The 15569-nt window shown below is 36.3% G+C and overlaps 1 protein-coding gene and 1 long non-coding RNA gene across 3 annotated transcripts in view; one reads left to right on the top strand and one right to left on the bottom strand.

The window, feature by feature from the left end:
* PRKN (parkin RBR E3 ubiquitin protein ligase) overlaps positions 1–15569 on the top strand; it is a 1338651-nt gene that overhangs the window by 63076 nt on the left and 1260006 nt on the right. The window lies entirely within an intron of this gene.
* The window catches only part of LOC132666388 (uncharacterized), a 37131-nt gene continuing 32862 nt past the window's right edge, over positions 11301–15569 (bottom strand). The window contains exon 4 of the long non-coding RNA XR_009604637.2: positions 11301–11386. This is a non-coding gene — a long non-coding RNA (uncharacterized LOC132666388). The remainder of the gene's footprint in view (positions 11387–15569) is intronic.

Below are 15569 nucleotides of genomic sequence, written 5' to 3'. Positions count from 1 at the left end.
ATAGTGAAATGACCCCAGTAAAGAATCACAAGAATGTTCAGGCCTGCATATTATATCAGTAGTCTCCCACTCACTTGTGATGTGCGCCTCTTTGCACTAGATATAGGGTAGATATTTTCTTTCGGCCATTTGAATTTGCTAAGTTTAATTTCTTTAACTACAGTGAAGCATACGATAAAAACAAGGCTGAGAAACCCTATAACCCAAATGATCTGAATACTTTTCATTTCTTAACTGTCTAAAAGAACCCATGCAATTAACTTGTGGATACAGTTATGACATCACCTCATGGAGTTCATTGAACAGAATAATGTCACTAATTATAAGCTAATAATTTGCTGAGAACTTCAAGTCAGAGGAACCACCCCCCGGCAGCACTTTGCTCCATAGTTGGGCATCTATGGCAACACAGGCTTTGGAGTCCTCTGTAATGATTAACTTGCCAGATACTGGCCTGACTTTAACAAGTTTTTCCATATCCTTACAGAATATTTTCCTTTAAAAATTTTTGCCTTTTTCATATGAGCTAACAATGGGACTTCTGATTTCAGGCCAGTTGTGTGCCATCAGGTAATTATAATATGATTAGGTGCATTTGGAATCAGACCTCTCTGGGACATGTGTATCAAGCACTAATTTCTATTATCTGACTGGCATAGTCTTCCTATTTATGTGTAATCTAGAAATTAAAAAAAAATGTGAAGTTCTAAGATTTTGATGGAAAAAAAATCACAAATTAAAGTTTTAACTTCATACTGTGTTTATTGCTTAATACTGATATTGAGCGAGAATACCACTGTTTCTCTCCCTGTACCAGGAAAACGCGTTATGTGCACCCTAGGACAGTTTTCAGACATAACCATATGCATATGCCTTAATATAAACTTGCATAAATATATTCTGGTTTCCTGTTTTTATACTTTATATTGTGTTTTTAATGTCTCCTCCAAAGAAATATGATGAAATACCAACAACCCTGACAAAATGTTGCCCCAGCCTTATGTTAATGCAAAATTATGACTAAGAATTAAAGTTTTTGAAAGAACATTCAAAGTTTATGATCCCCTTGGCAAACATAATTCATATAAACTGCATAAATAGTATGTATTAAGGCATGCATTTTACTGCATATCTGCTAATAAGAAGACACTACATATATGCTTCAAATAAGCTAGGCTACAGTTGCTGCAGAAGCCATAACTTTGAACTTCCTCATTTGCATGTTCCAGTTCTCAGCCATAACATGGTAGTAACATAATAATTTCATTGGATATGTTATTTGATCCCAATAGTTCAGTAGGTAAGAAAGATTTTTTTTTAAGAGAAGAAGTTACTAAAAATGGGTTTCCTTAAAGTAGCCACATTAGGGGAAGGTAAGAATTTGGGCCTTTTAACATAGATTAGGAAAGCAGTAATAAAACTTGCTTTACCATTCTTTGTACACTACAGAAAGCTATCCTTCGAAGTTTTTTCCAGGTGACAGTAGAATACGCCATAACACAAATATCAAGATCTAGAATCCTAAACATCGCAAGGACTTTTCGATTACACGTAGGCCAAACCCCTTCTCCTAAGTGTCTGAAAATCAGGTCCCCAAGTGCACTAATATTTCATTCTAGGTCACCTAATGCGTTCATGGCCAAGGGTGAGCTCTAAATAATATTTTATGGCTGTATTCAGTGATTGCATTGCCTGTACTACGCCTACTTTAAAAATAGATAATTATTGATTGTCTTTTCTGGGGCATGGATGATGACTGTTACATACAGTGGGCATATATTTTATGAATACACATTGCAAATTTGTGGCTCATCCACTTTATTTCTGACTTGATGTGACCTAAATGGTTAGTATTTGTATACAAATGCACAAGAAGCCCTAGGACAAGTTCAGGCAACTGTATTTAAACTTGCCTTTGAACTAAATCCTTAACACTAACCAAAAATAAGCAAATAATTTAAAGCCTTATATTTCCTAATATTGTGGAGTATATGGACATTTCTTTAAATGTGTTTTTTATTGTTTGCAAAACTAGAAAACAACATGTTAAAAAATGGGAATGTGCTGTAACATTCGGTCTTGTATTCTGATGAAGCAGTACATAAAAGTTTAATTTTTATGCCATAAACCTCAAACGCAAACAACATAGGCATAAGGTGGGCCATCATTTAAAATGAGAGAAAAGAGGGGCACTTTGGTGGCTTGGTCGGTTAAGTGTCTGACTCTTGATCTCAGCTCACGTCTTGAGCTCAGGGTCCTGAGATCAAGCCCTGAACTGGACTCCATGCTGGGCATGAAGCCTAGTTTAAAAAAAAATGAGAGAGAAGAGAAGACACTCAAGATCCAAAGTTCTGTCAGGTGACCCTCCTTGGTGGTTCATGAACAGTGAGCTTTGTCTGTTTGGTTCCTGGTGAGGCAGCTTCTGTGCTGTTTGTAGCAATTCTCCCTACTAGACTGGCTCCTTGGTCTAGTAGGGCATCCCCTTCTCCTCTCTCTAACACTTACTGGAAAATTGTCCACACATCAGAGAGGGTCAGAGAGAGAGTACGTGACAAGTGTTGATTGAGGTATTAAATCCTTTTTTATAGGAGGAAAGTTGCTGTGTGATAAAATAATCACATGTTAAAAGATCAAATCAATTAGTTATAAGACACATTTATTGATAATCAACATGTAAATAAGAAGAATTGTTGGTGTCCAGTGTTTGCACTGCTGTGTTGCTTCCTTCTTTGGCTCAGGGATTAAAACTTGACCAAGTCAGTTGCTCTAAGTGCTCATTTCAGTGAAGACTGGGGTTAGCCGTGTAAGCCAAATATCCCCTCCATATTGGATAGAAATAACAACCAAGAGACATTCTTTGTATATTTTGCCCTCTCTGGCAAGAACGTTTCCTCCTTGGGTTGAGGAATATACTACTAAGAACAAGTTACTATTGCAGGCTTACTCTGGACTAAGTCCCCTAGAAAGAGGACCATTGGCGTTTGGGGATAAAGACTCCCCAGTGATGGGAGAGGGGAGTAAGAGGGTTGAGGTTGGAGTCATGTTCAGCTTTACAGATGTTGATACAGATCTGAGCTTTTGTTGACATGGTAAGATATTGACTATACTGACAAATTAAAAGACCAGATTGAAAATAGTATGAATATTAGCTAATTTTTAAGATATATGTTTGTTTAGGAAAGTCTCTGAAGGATACAGACCAAAATGTTAAGAGAAGTTATCTCTATTTAATGATATTTTCACTGCTCTTGTTTTTTTTTTTTGTTTGTTTTTTTCTCATCTATATTTTCTTTTCCAACAATAAGTTTATGTTATTGGTATAATTTTTAAAATGGAAAAATTATATTTAGAGGTTCATAATTATTTCAGTGTTTTGAATTTTCCTAGTCTAGATCTGTCCACATGGACAATAGTAATGATTGTGCTTCACTTTGCTTGTGAAGCAAAGGGTTGATGAACTTGATTATCTCTTACATTTTCAATGGATAGTGTTCTGATATGTGGCCTGCACACTGAGTGGGCATTTGAGACTGCACACAGACCCTAAAAGAGACACTGATTTCTGGAATGGGGCATGAAGAAAAACTTTCCAAATTGATTAATCAGAGTGCTCTTTGCAGTGTGAACATTTGCTAATTTACAAAAGATTCTATGCCTTGTTTATAAGGGGGAACATATGCAAAATACTGAAGGGGCAAAGATCTCAGATGGAAAATAGGAATATGAAAATCAATAAAATTGCAATATGTAAATAAACATTTAATGACAAGCAATTGTGAATCTAATGAAAGTATAAAAAATAGTTCAAACACAGTAACAATAGCAACTAGTCAATGGATGCATTTTATGGGATTCGCTTCTTTTTTTTGTTTTAGTAATCTTCATATCTATCTAAAAGAATGTATCCATTCTCATACTCACATAAGACTAGTGAGTTAAGCAAATATTACATACTCACACACAGATGCTAACTCTCAGTTACCCTAAAAGGAAGAACAAAATTATCCTTGTAGAAGAAACTTATATTATGTGGAATTTTGGTATACACAATTTTAAAACTTCTGTATAGCATCATGCTATTTTGTAGATTAAGCATTATGTATGCTTTGGGGTGAAAACTTTTAAAAGAACTATTTTGTTGTGTAGCTTGCTGTAGTTTTCTAAGATGGAATAATTAAATGAATAGAATGAAAACACTTATTGATTGGAAGTTGATATAAATTTACTAACATTTAACTTTAAGGAACTTTGTATAGGCTTGGGAATTTTGATCGTACTCACATGTGATTATTACTGCAGCTTAATTTGTGATTTATTTGCAATACTGAGCAAATGTGTACAGTATTAAATGAACAGAATACCATGCACACCAAGCAAATCTCTGTTGAAATAGAAATGAAATCTTCTGTAATAGTAACTCTGTCAAGGATATGATCATCAACTGGGGATAATTGCATCAGTATATTCAACCTTTCACTTACTCATTCACTCTAGCTTTCAAACAGTGTTCACTGAGCATGTATCTACCATTGCTAGGCTCTCCCAGGTACTGTGGATATAATATGAACAAGTGTACCAGAAATACAACCCCTGCCTTCAAGTAGCAATAAAATTAAGCCCATGGCAAGTATACACAGTGTCACGAGAATCTATAAAGAAGATCAATGAGGGAGAAGGGCCTGAGAGAGTAGAAGTATAGCTGAGCTCAGAAGCGAAAGTAGGTGTTTAACCAAGTGGAGAGGAAAATGCCTGTCCGAAGCTTTGTGATGGGAGGGTACCTAGAGGTTGAATCCCAGGGACTTGAAGAGAGTATGACTGGAATGCCAAGGGGGAGGCAAGAGAGAAGGGCCTGAGGTGGGACATAGCTCAGTGGACCAGGTCATGTGGTCTTGTTGGAGATAATGGCCAATGTTAGAGATGAAGAGGAATGCAGACTGTTTCAGGGTTGGATTTGAATAGTGGTGGCCAGAAACTCAGATGGGCTCTTCAAAGCAAGTGCTCTGGTTGCAGATAGGAGCGAGAGTTATGGGGGACAAGTAAGGATGAGAGGAGGCAATTGCAAATTCATATTGAAGTGCTACTGGTGAAGGTGGAGTTGATGCTATAGGTTTAACATTTAGAAGCTAATTCAATGGGAGTTGATTGAATATGGAGGGCATGTGAAGGAGATTTGAGGATGACACCCAACTTTTTAGCCTAAATCATGGGAAGTATGGTAAGGTCAGTAACTGCGCTCTGGATTTCTGGGGGAAGACCAGGTCACAGGTCATACATGGCAGATAACTTCCATCTTATCTGCCAACTCCATTCAGTTGGTAGTTGGCTGCCCAGGGCCTTAGACTGAGGTGGATCTTTTGGCTCAGAGTAGAATTTTTTATGTTCAGGTATTTAATTTCAAAGTATTGAAAGTGGGCTGTGCCTGTATATATCCTGAATTCGTTCTTGCTCTTAACTCTGACACTTGAGCTGAAAAATTGTCAGCCTCGAATGTGTATATGATAGCTATTACTGGTGAGTGGTAACTGTGTGCTGAGTACTGTTCTAAGTATACAGTCTACGTAATGCCATTTGACCTTGAATGTAGATTAGCAGTTAGAATAATATAGGTTGATATTGAACCCCATCCTGTCCAAGAAGAATTTATATAACTTGAGCCTAACAGGCCTTTTAGTAGTGGGCTTTTCGTCTGTAAGGTGAATTCCTGGTATGTATAGACCCTGAGGAGAACATTGTGTCATGCCACTAATATTCTAAATTACTATTAATGAATAATTAAAAGTCAGTTTACATTTCACTTAGCATAGTTATCTCTCATTTGTGGGTGTATGTCTGTTTGTAATTATTGGTTTGCAGCTCATATTCTATGTAAATGGATTGTAGCAGAAGCTAAGAGGAGGAAATGCCATCTGGGATTACAATTTAATGATGACCCAAGTCTGCCTCTCATTTTCTGTATATCTATCTCACAGTGCCAAAGACCTTCCAAGTAATTGAATCTTTCCTTTCTATGATTGAGTTCCAAAGGGGCTTTTTGTAATTCCTTTTTTCCCCTATTATAACCATAAAATTAAAATAATTCTCACAGTGCTGTAACGGACTAAAATTTCTTTAGGAGCAAATTACATGTGAACACACTCATAATAGCTAGGTAGAAAATATATTTCGCTTCACTTGCCAATGATGATTAATTTGTATATATTCTCTCTTTGTATATATATTCTAAAAATAATAAGCTACGACTGTTTCTATAAGACTATACAGACTAGACTGCTAGGTAGAATTTCTGGAGTCAAAAATTCCTGGTGTTTACTTTTTTAAGGGTTGGAATGCAACCATTAACCAGAAAACAACTAAAATTCTTGAATATCCATGGATTTATTCAACTTTGTCCTTTTTTAACAGAATTCATGGCAGATAATGCCTAGTTTTATTCAATAAAAATATGATGAAATATTTAAGGCCTAACAAGTATGTTGATAAAATCATTTACATATAGTAATAATCTATGTCTTTTTAAATTATTTATGGGACATTTTCTGTGGAATTAAAAAAAAGGGACTTTCAAATTTATTCCACTAAAAAATCAGTAACGTTTTCTAATTATTTAAATTTACATTGGTATAACTCTATACACAGAATTGGTTAGATTTAATTGTTAGAAGACTAGCACTTTCTTTTTGTATGGAAAGAATGTGAGTTTCTGTTTATTAAGGAAACATTAAAACTTGGTTTTCTCTTGAGTGAATTAAGATTTGAAGTGGAATTTTAAAGGGTAAGTATCAATTAGAAGATCAATTAGTATCCATTAAGTATCAGTTAGAATGATCTTTTGTCTTCAAGAGGAAAGGTAAATTAATCCTGCTTGTAGACAGTAAATAAAACTGTATCATCTAATACCAATGAATTGTGTATGGTACAAGCCATGGTTAGGAACTTGGGCTTTCCAAGGGTTTGTTGACTCAGGTTCAAATTCTGTTGCTGTTACTTGCTAGCTGTCTGATTTTACAGAAGATGCTTAACCTGATCCACAGTTTTCCTTTGTACTGGTAGCATATACGTCATAGAATGGATTCTCTTTTGATATTCCATGTGGAATGCTTAGCATAGTGTCTGGCATAGTATATACCCAATCACAGTGATACTTCCAATATTTTCTGTATTGTTCCCATGATGATCTTACTTAATTATAGAAATTGGTAACTTTTAAAAGATGGTTATTTATTTATTTATTCATTATTTTTCAATGTTTTATTTATTTTTGAGAGAGAGAGAAAGGGAGAGAGAGAGAGAGAGAGAGAGAGAGAGAGAATGAGTGGGGGAGGGGCAGAGAGAGAGGGAGATGCAGAATCCTAAGCAGGCTCCAGGCTCTGGGCTGTCAGCACAGAGCCCGATGCGGGGCTCGAACTCACAAACTTCAAGATCATGACTCGAGCCGAAGTCGGACACTTAACTGACTGAGCCACCCGGGCGCCCCTAAAAGATGGTTAAAATGTGGCTTTCCACAACTAGGTTAATGAAGAGCCATGATAATAACAAAGATATTTCACAATATATGTGGGAACTCAAGGGCTAGTCATGATCTACTTACTACTTTAATAAGGAAGTCAACTTTCTATATTCCTATTTTCTTGTCTCTAAAATGGATATGATGATTTCTTTCTTTCTTATACCAGAGAGTTACTTTTGGGTCAAATGATGTGAAATACAGTGGAGAGTTTCAACATTTATGTAGATTTTCCTTCAGCAAAGAACCTACTGTATGCTAGGCACCAAAGTCCTCTGCCTTCAAAAAGAATGGAGATAAGTAGGTACTTGTTGAAAAATGAGGAAGAGTTGTTTCTGTCATTATTGGTACAAGTGGGTATTCATTAAGATTATCGTAGGGAGATTAAGATAAAAGGGGAACATGCTTAACATGGAGGCATAATAGACTTTAATTCTTAATCTTTTTTAAAAACCAAGGAAGACTATATAAATTCTTTATGCAACTAGTTAGTATAGTGCAGCTTCATAGTTTACAAGGTGTTTTCAGGAACATTCCCTCATTTAATTCTCCAGGTAGTGCTGTGAAGTAGAAGCCATCAGGGTTTGTCTGCTGTGGGTGAGGAAACTCAGGCACAGGACAGTTACCTGATGACACAAACAATACTAAGTGAGGGGAATGGACTGAGGCTGGCCCAGGGCTTTTGGAAACAAATCCCATCACTTGAGATTGCAAATGCAGAAAACTTATGAAAATCAGTGCTTGTTTACTCATTTCTTTTATTGGAGAAACACAATTGATTCCAGACAAATTTCATCAGATTTCTTACGAGAAGACTCTGAAGCCTCCTGTTAAATCATGAGTTGATTAAAAAAAAAAAAAAAAAAAGGAAAAGACTGAAAGGCTTGTAAGATAATTTAGAGACTATGCAATAATGTATATGAACTCCCATGTACTCCAGCTCTCTGAATTAGTAAACGTGAATGTTTTGACATATTTGTTCTAGAAAATGCTTTAAAGAGATTGAAGTTTAGGGGTGCTTTGCTGGCTCAGTTGGTAGAGCGTGTGGCTCTTGATCTGGAGGTTGTGAGTTAGAGCCCCACATTGGGTGTACAGAGATTACTTAAAAGAAATAAAATCTTTAGAAAAAAAATAAACTTTATATGTATAATTAATTGAAGCTGCTTTTGACCTCTTTGGTCCCACTGTTGTGAACTGTGTATATCCTTCTTGTATCCATAAATAATGTATGAATGTAATAACTGATATTTAAAATCTTTCAAACTCATTAGTCAGAATTCTCTAGAACAAAAGTCTCAATGCTTCTTAAAATAGTTTATGACAGCTGGTAATAAAATATCTCCAAATCAGTGAATGACAAGCATTATTTTGTTTTGTTTTTTCAATTACCACATACTGTTTCTAAAGGAAAGATGCTAGAAGCAATGGAGTTCTGAAACATGATGAGTCTCTGAAGTGTTTATTTTAATGTCTTGAAAAATATGCTCAACATAGTGAAAAAACATTTATTCATTTAGAAATAATTTTTAAAAGTCTTATTAGCACATTACTTCTTAATTATTGTAATGTGATGTGTATAGAAACCAAATTCATAGGTAATATAACATAAGTTTATCTTTTACTTTATATTGTGTTTCATTGATTTTTTTTTTTTTTTGGTCTTTTGACTTCAGGTATATTTAAATTATTCAAATTTAAAATGAGTTCTGGGGGTGCCTGACTGACTCAGTTGGAAGAGTTGCAACTCTTGATCTTGGGATCATGGGTTCAAGCCCCACATTGCGTGTAGAGGTTACTAATAAAATAAATAAACTTAAAGAAATAAGTTCTCCTTGGGCAATTATCTTTCAAATGGTTATTCTTAAAACATAAGTGACTAATTGAAAATATTTAAAGGAATCTGCGTACAAAATCACTGAGGCATCATTTATAATATTGAGAAATTAGAAACAAGTATATGGGTCAGTTGAAAAAGTAGGTTACAAAATTGTTTCCTTAAGATCCAATTTCATAAAAATAAAATACATATGCCACACGTGCCCAAGTAAAGGATGACCCTAAGTAGAAAGCAGTGGCTCTCAACCAGGGGCGATCTTACCCCCTGGGACATTGAGAACGTCTGGAGATGTTTTTTCTAGTTGTCAGAACCGAGGATGCTACTGGAATCCAGTGGGCAGAAGTCAGGAAGATGGCCAAGCATCCTCGTGTGCCTACGAGAGCCACTCGCACACAAGAGTTGTCACTCCCCAAATGTCAATCATGTCGAGGGTGATAAATCCTGATGTAAGGTAATCCTTAAATACCTGAATAAGAATATTAACATCAGTTCATTGCCCTAATTACCCAGATGAAATTTTAGGGATAAAGATGAAATAGTCAAATATCTACACATGATAATTAATTTGTTAGTTAAAACCACAGTTATTAAAATCAGATTTTAATTTAGAAATATTTTTCTATTATCATGAAACAGTTTTATTCAGATTCTTCACATCTGTCCACATTGCCACAGCCTCAAATTGCTTGAGTTCAAGCATTCAAAAATTTTTTTTGACATAACACTGGGATACCTGTTTTTTTATTTCACTTTTCAAATCAGTATATATTTATGATTTTGTCAATGTAAACACTTACAGTAAAGCTTTTTAAAAGTGCTATTTAAAAGCTTATTTAGAGTAATTAATGTCTGATTAGGAAGGCATAACCACGGGAGTAATGACTAATTCTGTACTGAGATTGTTTCAGGTTAATGCCTCTTTCTCAAACTGTACTTTTGTTGTTCAGAATGTGACAATTGAGAGAGCATGTAGTAATATCCCAGTTTAAGAGAAGATAAGAATGTGTGGAGACTCCTTTTCTAAAAGATGACATTATTTCTGATGGTAGAGGGAACCTGCCTTATTCTTAGACTTACATCGTTCCATAGAAGTGTATGCGAGTAATCATACAAAGGAGACGTCTATGAAGATATACATCAAAATGTAGCAGTGGTAGTATCATTGGAGAGACTTTCACTTTCTGTGTTTTTTGAAAAACTTACCAGGAGAATGTAGGTTCATAATGAGCTTCCCCTTTCTAAATCGGAAGGGCACAGTGTATCTCTTAGCAATTTGGACAAAAAAAGCAATATAGTTGTCATTGTCACTTAAGGTTAACCCTTGCAAGATTACGAGTGATTGAAATTTAAGTTCTGAACTCTTGGTGGACAACAGAATTCTCTACTTGGGAGAGGATCCTTTTGTGGCCCCTCATATATCCCACTAGGAAGTCCTACACATCCCTGGCCATCTAGACAAGGTTGTGTTTCCTGTCTTCCCTCTCCTTTGATCTCCTCCACCCCATCACCAGCCACACTCTCTCCACCACAGCAAAGGGCACTAGACACGATTTGGGTCACTTTGGACTTTGCTTTCTGAAACAATTGCCCTACCAAAGCTGCCTTTACATGTATGTAACCTCACTCTTCCTTTCTCAGATTTTATGTATCATTTGCACAGTGCATTCTCTTGTGCATTTGGGAGGACTTTCAGGGAACGGAGACAGACCATTGCACCCTGTAGTAAGCCAATGGGGGGAAAATATTTGCGGACAGAGAAGGGTTTTCCTCAGCCTTGAGATCACACGCAGAGGTATTTATATTCTTTGCAGACAGCTAGTGGGTATGGTCCAGTATTACGTCTGAGGTTTTAGCCATGGGTGAAGCGTTATCAAACCAGCTCCCAAAACATTGTGGCTTCTCCATAGCTGTTACAGCTCAGGTGGCCCAGCATCCGAGAAAATGTCTTCACCATTGCTTCCAGGCAGCAGCTTCCAACTGGGCTGGAGAATCAGCTGATCTTTTCAGTCAGCTTCTACTTTGGTACACACTGGTGTAGAGTTCAGCTTAATGAATACAAAACATTTAAATATAAGTGCAGAGTGACTTGTAGCATTACTAAAGATGATAAATGGCAGATTTAGTGAGTGATGTGTGCCCATGCTCGTAATTATTATATACAGAATTGCTGTCATTTCATTGGTACTATTTTGGTATTATTAGGACTACTGCATTTACCAAAATGCCTCATTCCAAGGCAGATGCTCACATTTCTCTTCTTAAAAATTTTAAAGCCAATAAAATCCATTCACATGGCTTAAAAAACCAAGAAAGACTTCTAAACAAAATCTTTAACCTTTAACCATTTATCCCCACTCTTGCTCAGCTTAGTGATCTATTTTTATAACACATTTTATTGAATACTTATCATGTCCCAACTGCTTTTGTATATGCTTTACATATTTATCTCATTAGTTCTCATAAATGTATAGATTTGTAAGTGGCATGATTGATACTCATAAAAGCTGAGTACTTGTATAATGTGTAACTGAGCAGAGTATACCTGGAATTTGAACCCAAAGCACCCTGAATCTAAGGTCTAGGTTTTCCTCTTCTAGGAATTTTTAGGTCTACCTCTCCACCTTGATTAATTACATACTCCTTTGGGTTTCTGTAATTACCAGATGGCCTGAGTTACATTAAAGATTAAGGTGATCTATACCATCCTGGTTTGTCCAGAATAGTTCTGGTTTAGGCATGCTGTCCTGGTGTAATTACTAGGTGTGTCCCATTTCACCCTTAAAGTGTCCTGTATCATGTGATAAATTTTATGATCACCTTACTTAAAAATTTGCTAGTCATCATAGTGCCACTAAAATATAAGCTCTATGAAAGTAGAGATTTTTGGCTATTTTATTTATTGTCATATCACCAGCACTTAGAAAAGTGCCCTCAATAAATACTTGTTGAATATTTATTTGGCAGAGATTTGTTATGTGTTATCAGTTAGGGTTCTCCAGAGAAATAGAATCAGTAGGAGATGATAGGTAGGTAGGTAGATAGATATAGGAAGATTTATTTTAAAGAATTTGCTCACATGACTGTGGGGACTGGCAAGTCTGAATTTTGTAGGGCAGGCCAGCAGGCTAGAAACTCAGGTAGAGATTCTGTATTACAGTCTTCAGGCAGAATTCCTTATTCTCCGGGAAACCTCAGGTTTTTCTGCTTGTGAGGTCTTCAACTAATTGCAAGAGACCCATCCGCATTGTGGAGGGTAGTCTCCTTTACATAAAGTCAACCGATTGTAAATTTTAAAAATTTATTTCATCTTATTTAAAAAAAAAATTTTAATGCTTTTATTTGTTTTTAAGATGGGGGAGAGGCAGAGAGAGGGGGACAGAGTATCTGAAACAGGCTCTGTGCTGACAGCAGAGAGCCCGATGTGGGGCTCGAACCCATGAGCTGTGAGATCATGACCTGAGCCCAAGTCAGACGCTTAACTGAGCCACCCAGGCGTCCCAGCTGATTGTAAATTTTGATCACAACTACAAAATAACCTTCACCGCAGCATCTAGATGAATGATTAAACAACTGGCACCATAGCTTAGCCAAGTTCACACATAAAGTTAAGACATGTCTCTATGTTTGTGCGTACTCCTCCCATCTCCTTGGTGAGCCAAGCCAAGGGATAAATGCTTATTGGTAAAAAGAGCTTACTCACAAATTATAAACGTGATATTTTACAGTAAAGGGGAGATTACCAAGGCTTTAATTTCCTCAAAAAAGTTGCATATGTAAAGATTGCCATGCCAACATGCTTGTACATAAATAGAGATTAACCATTGGAATCTCATTTTTAGCACAATGTGAAATCTTGGGACACTCATATATATCTATTATGAAGATGTCATATAAAATATATTCTTTTTTATTTTAGAGAGAGCGGTGAGGGGAGAGAGTGGGGGAGGGAGGGGGAGAGAGAGAATCTAAAGCAGGCTTCATGCTCAGCATGGAGGACTTGGGGCTTAATCCCACATCCCTGGGATCATGACCTGAGCTGAAATCAAGAGTTGGACACTCAACCAACTGAGCCACCCAGGTGCCGCATAAACTACATTCTTAAGGCAGAGCATTTTGAAGTTTGCAGGAGGAAGCTGTCTTTCTCTTGTCAAGTAGGCACATACGATGTTTGATGTACTAGCCTTGAGTTACACAATGTCGTGTTATTTTACATCTCTAATCTCATTTGTATTCCTATCCTCATAACTTTGTTGATTTTATAATAGAAATGCTGTGACCTTTCCCAAAATAGTTGAGGAGTGGGTAATATAGGGAGATATTTCAGAAACTCTAGTGCTCAACAAATCATGCACCAAAAACCATTTGAGTGTGTGTGTGTGTGTGTGTGTGTGTGTGCGCATGTGCGTGCACATGTGCATGTGCTATGGGAGTAGAGAACTGGAAATGAGAACTCTAACATGGCGTCATGTAGCCAGGAACTGAGAGTATTTCCCCATACCTCATTGTAGCAGAGGCATGATGGATAAAGTAGATGACAGAGGAAAGAGGCAAGAAAAGGAATAGAAAGTATTGAAAATCATGAGATTATGATCATGCTGAGCACAGAAGCAAATTTTCTACTTACTTACTGAGCAGCCTGGAGGAGTACCCAATTTCCAGCATGCCTTCTTGGTTGAATGACAAAAAGTGAATGTGAAATATTAGCTTACTGCTCCCTGAAAGGTCCAAATATTTTTCATTTGACTTACATCCATGAATAAAGAACTCATCCAACTTTTGTATATTTTTAGCAATTCAACTTTGAAACCAAGCTTTGTTATTATTTCTCAAAATTCTGTATTTGAGATTTTAAGGCTGTTAAAAACTTCGTCATGTATCTGCTCATGTATTTAGACACAGTTTTGTAATATTAACTAACCAAATTAAAACACCCAAATAGAGTGAGAGTTAGGAGTTGTTGAGACCCCAACTGTCTTCCATAACTTCTGACTCCTTATGCTTTTGCCCAAAAAACAGACTATTCATGTCCATTGATTTACTTTAGTGCAAATAAATATGAAATTTATAAATTCATTTGGCAAAATATTACCTTTAAGATACATATATCGGAATGAATGTATAGAAATTATTCTAGAATGAATGAGAAGAAATTGATACTGGGGTTAACCTTTGAAGAGATGGCTCAGAGCAGCAGAAGAAGTTTTGACTTTTTGTTTTGTACTTTTCTATAACTGTTTCATTTACCTAATTAAGTTTCTTTTATTTGTGTTTTTTTTTTTTTTACTACAATTGACCATGGAATTCTGAGCCATTTTTGTTTTATTTCTTATACTTTATTTTGAAAAATAGTAAATGCTATTTTAAACAAAAACAACTTCTATTTATTTCATATATTTGGTATCTGTAAGATTTTTACTTAGGAAAACTGGGGTCTGCTTTAGAAAGTTTGTAAATAACTGCTCAGGATCATAATTTTGCCTCATTCCAGAAATAGAATGGGTTTCATAAGAATCCTTTGAGGAGACACTTGGGAATAAGACTGATGTAAAATAATCTCCTTAGTTATATTTGATGGTTAATTACTCCATCTGTATGAATGCATTGTTTCAGTCAACATGATTTAGTTCCCAAAGACAAGGTCATGTAAAAGAGCACTTTTCCCCACCTATGTCTTCCTCATTATCCCATTTACCCATCCACACAGCTAAATACCTATACCATCAAACAATCCTAGGTATAAAAGAAGTAATTAAAGAATCTATGATTCTTTTTTAAAAAGTTTGTTTATTTAAGTAATCCCTATGCCCAACCTGGGGCTCAAACTCAAAACCCTATGATCAAGAGTCACAAGCTCTTCTGACTGAGTCAGCCAGGCACCCCTCTATGACTCTGTATTTTGTGCTGTGAAAGAGAAAACTGAAAAGAAGAGGTGTAATAGATCTCTTTTATTGTAGCTCTCAGCCGTCTCCTTTAAGACAGGTGAAGTTTGCCATAGCTGAGATGCATAACTGAGCCAGCATTTCCTTAGAGATGCACAAAAGTCAGCTATGTTGTTGGGGATTTCATCCTGTGGGTGGTTAGTTAGGTAGCATCCTCAACCCCCTACCTTTTCCATGAATATTACAATATTTCCTCCCCCCCCCCCCACCGCCTTCCTTTCTTCCTCCCTCTCCTCACCCTCCCTTCTCATTCTCCTGTCTTTTGTTCCTTGATATTTAGTATGTTTTG

Source organism: Panthera onca, chromosome B2 (genome assembly GCF_046562875.1).
Source record: "Panthera onca isolate mPanOnc1 chromosome B2, mPanOnc1 haplotype 2, whole genome shotgun sequence".
In the NCBI taxonomy this organism is placed as follows: Eukaryota; Metazoa; Chordata; class Mammalia; order Carnivora; family Felidae; genus Panthera; species Panthera onca.
The sequence above is the reverse complement of the archived record's forward strand: the minus strand, read 5'-3'. Positions and strand labels throughout refer to the sequence as shown.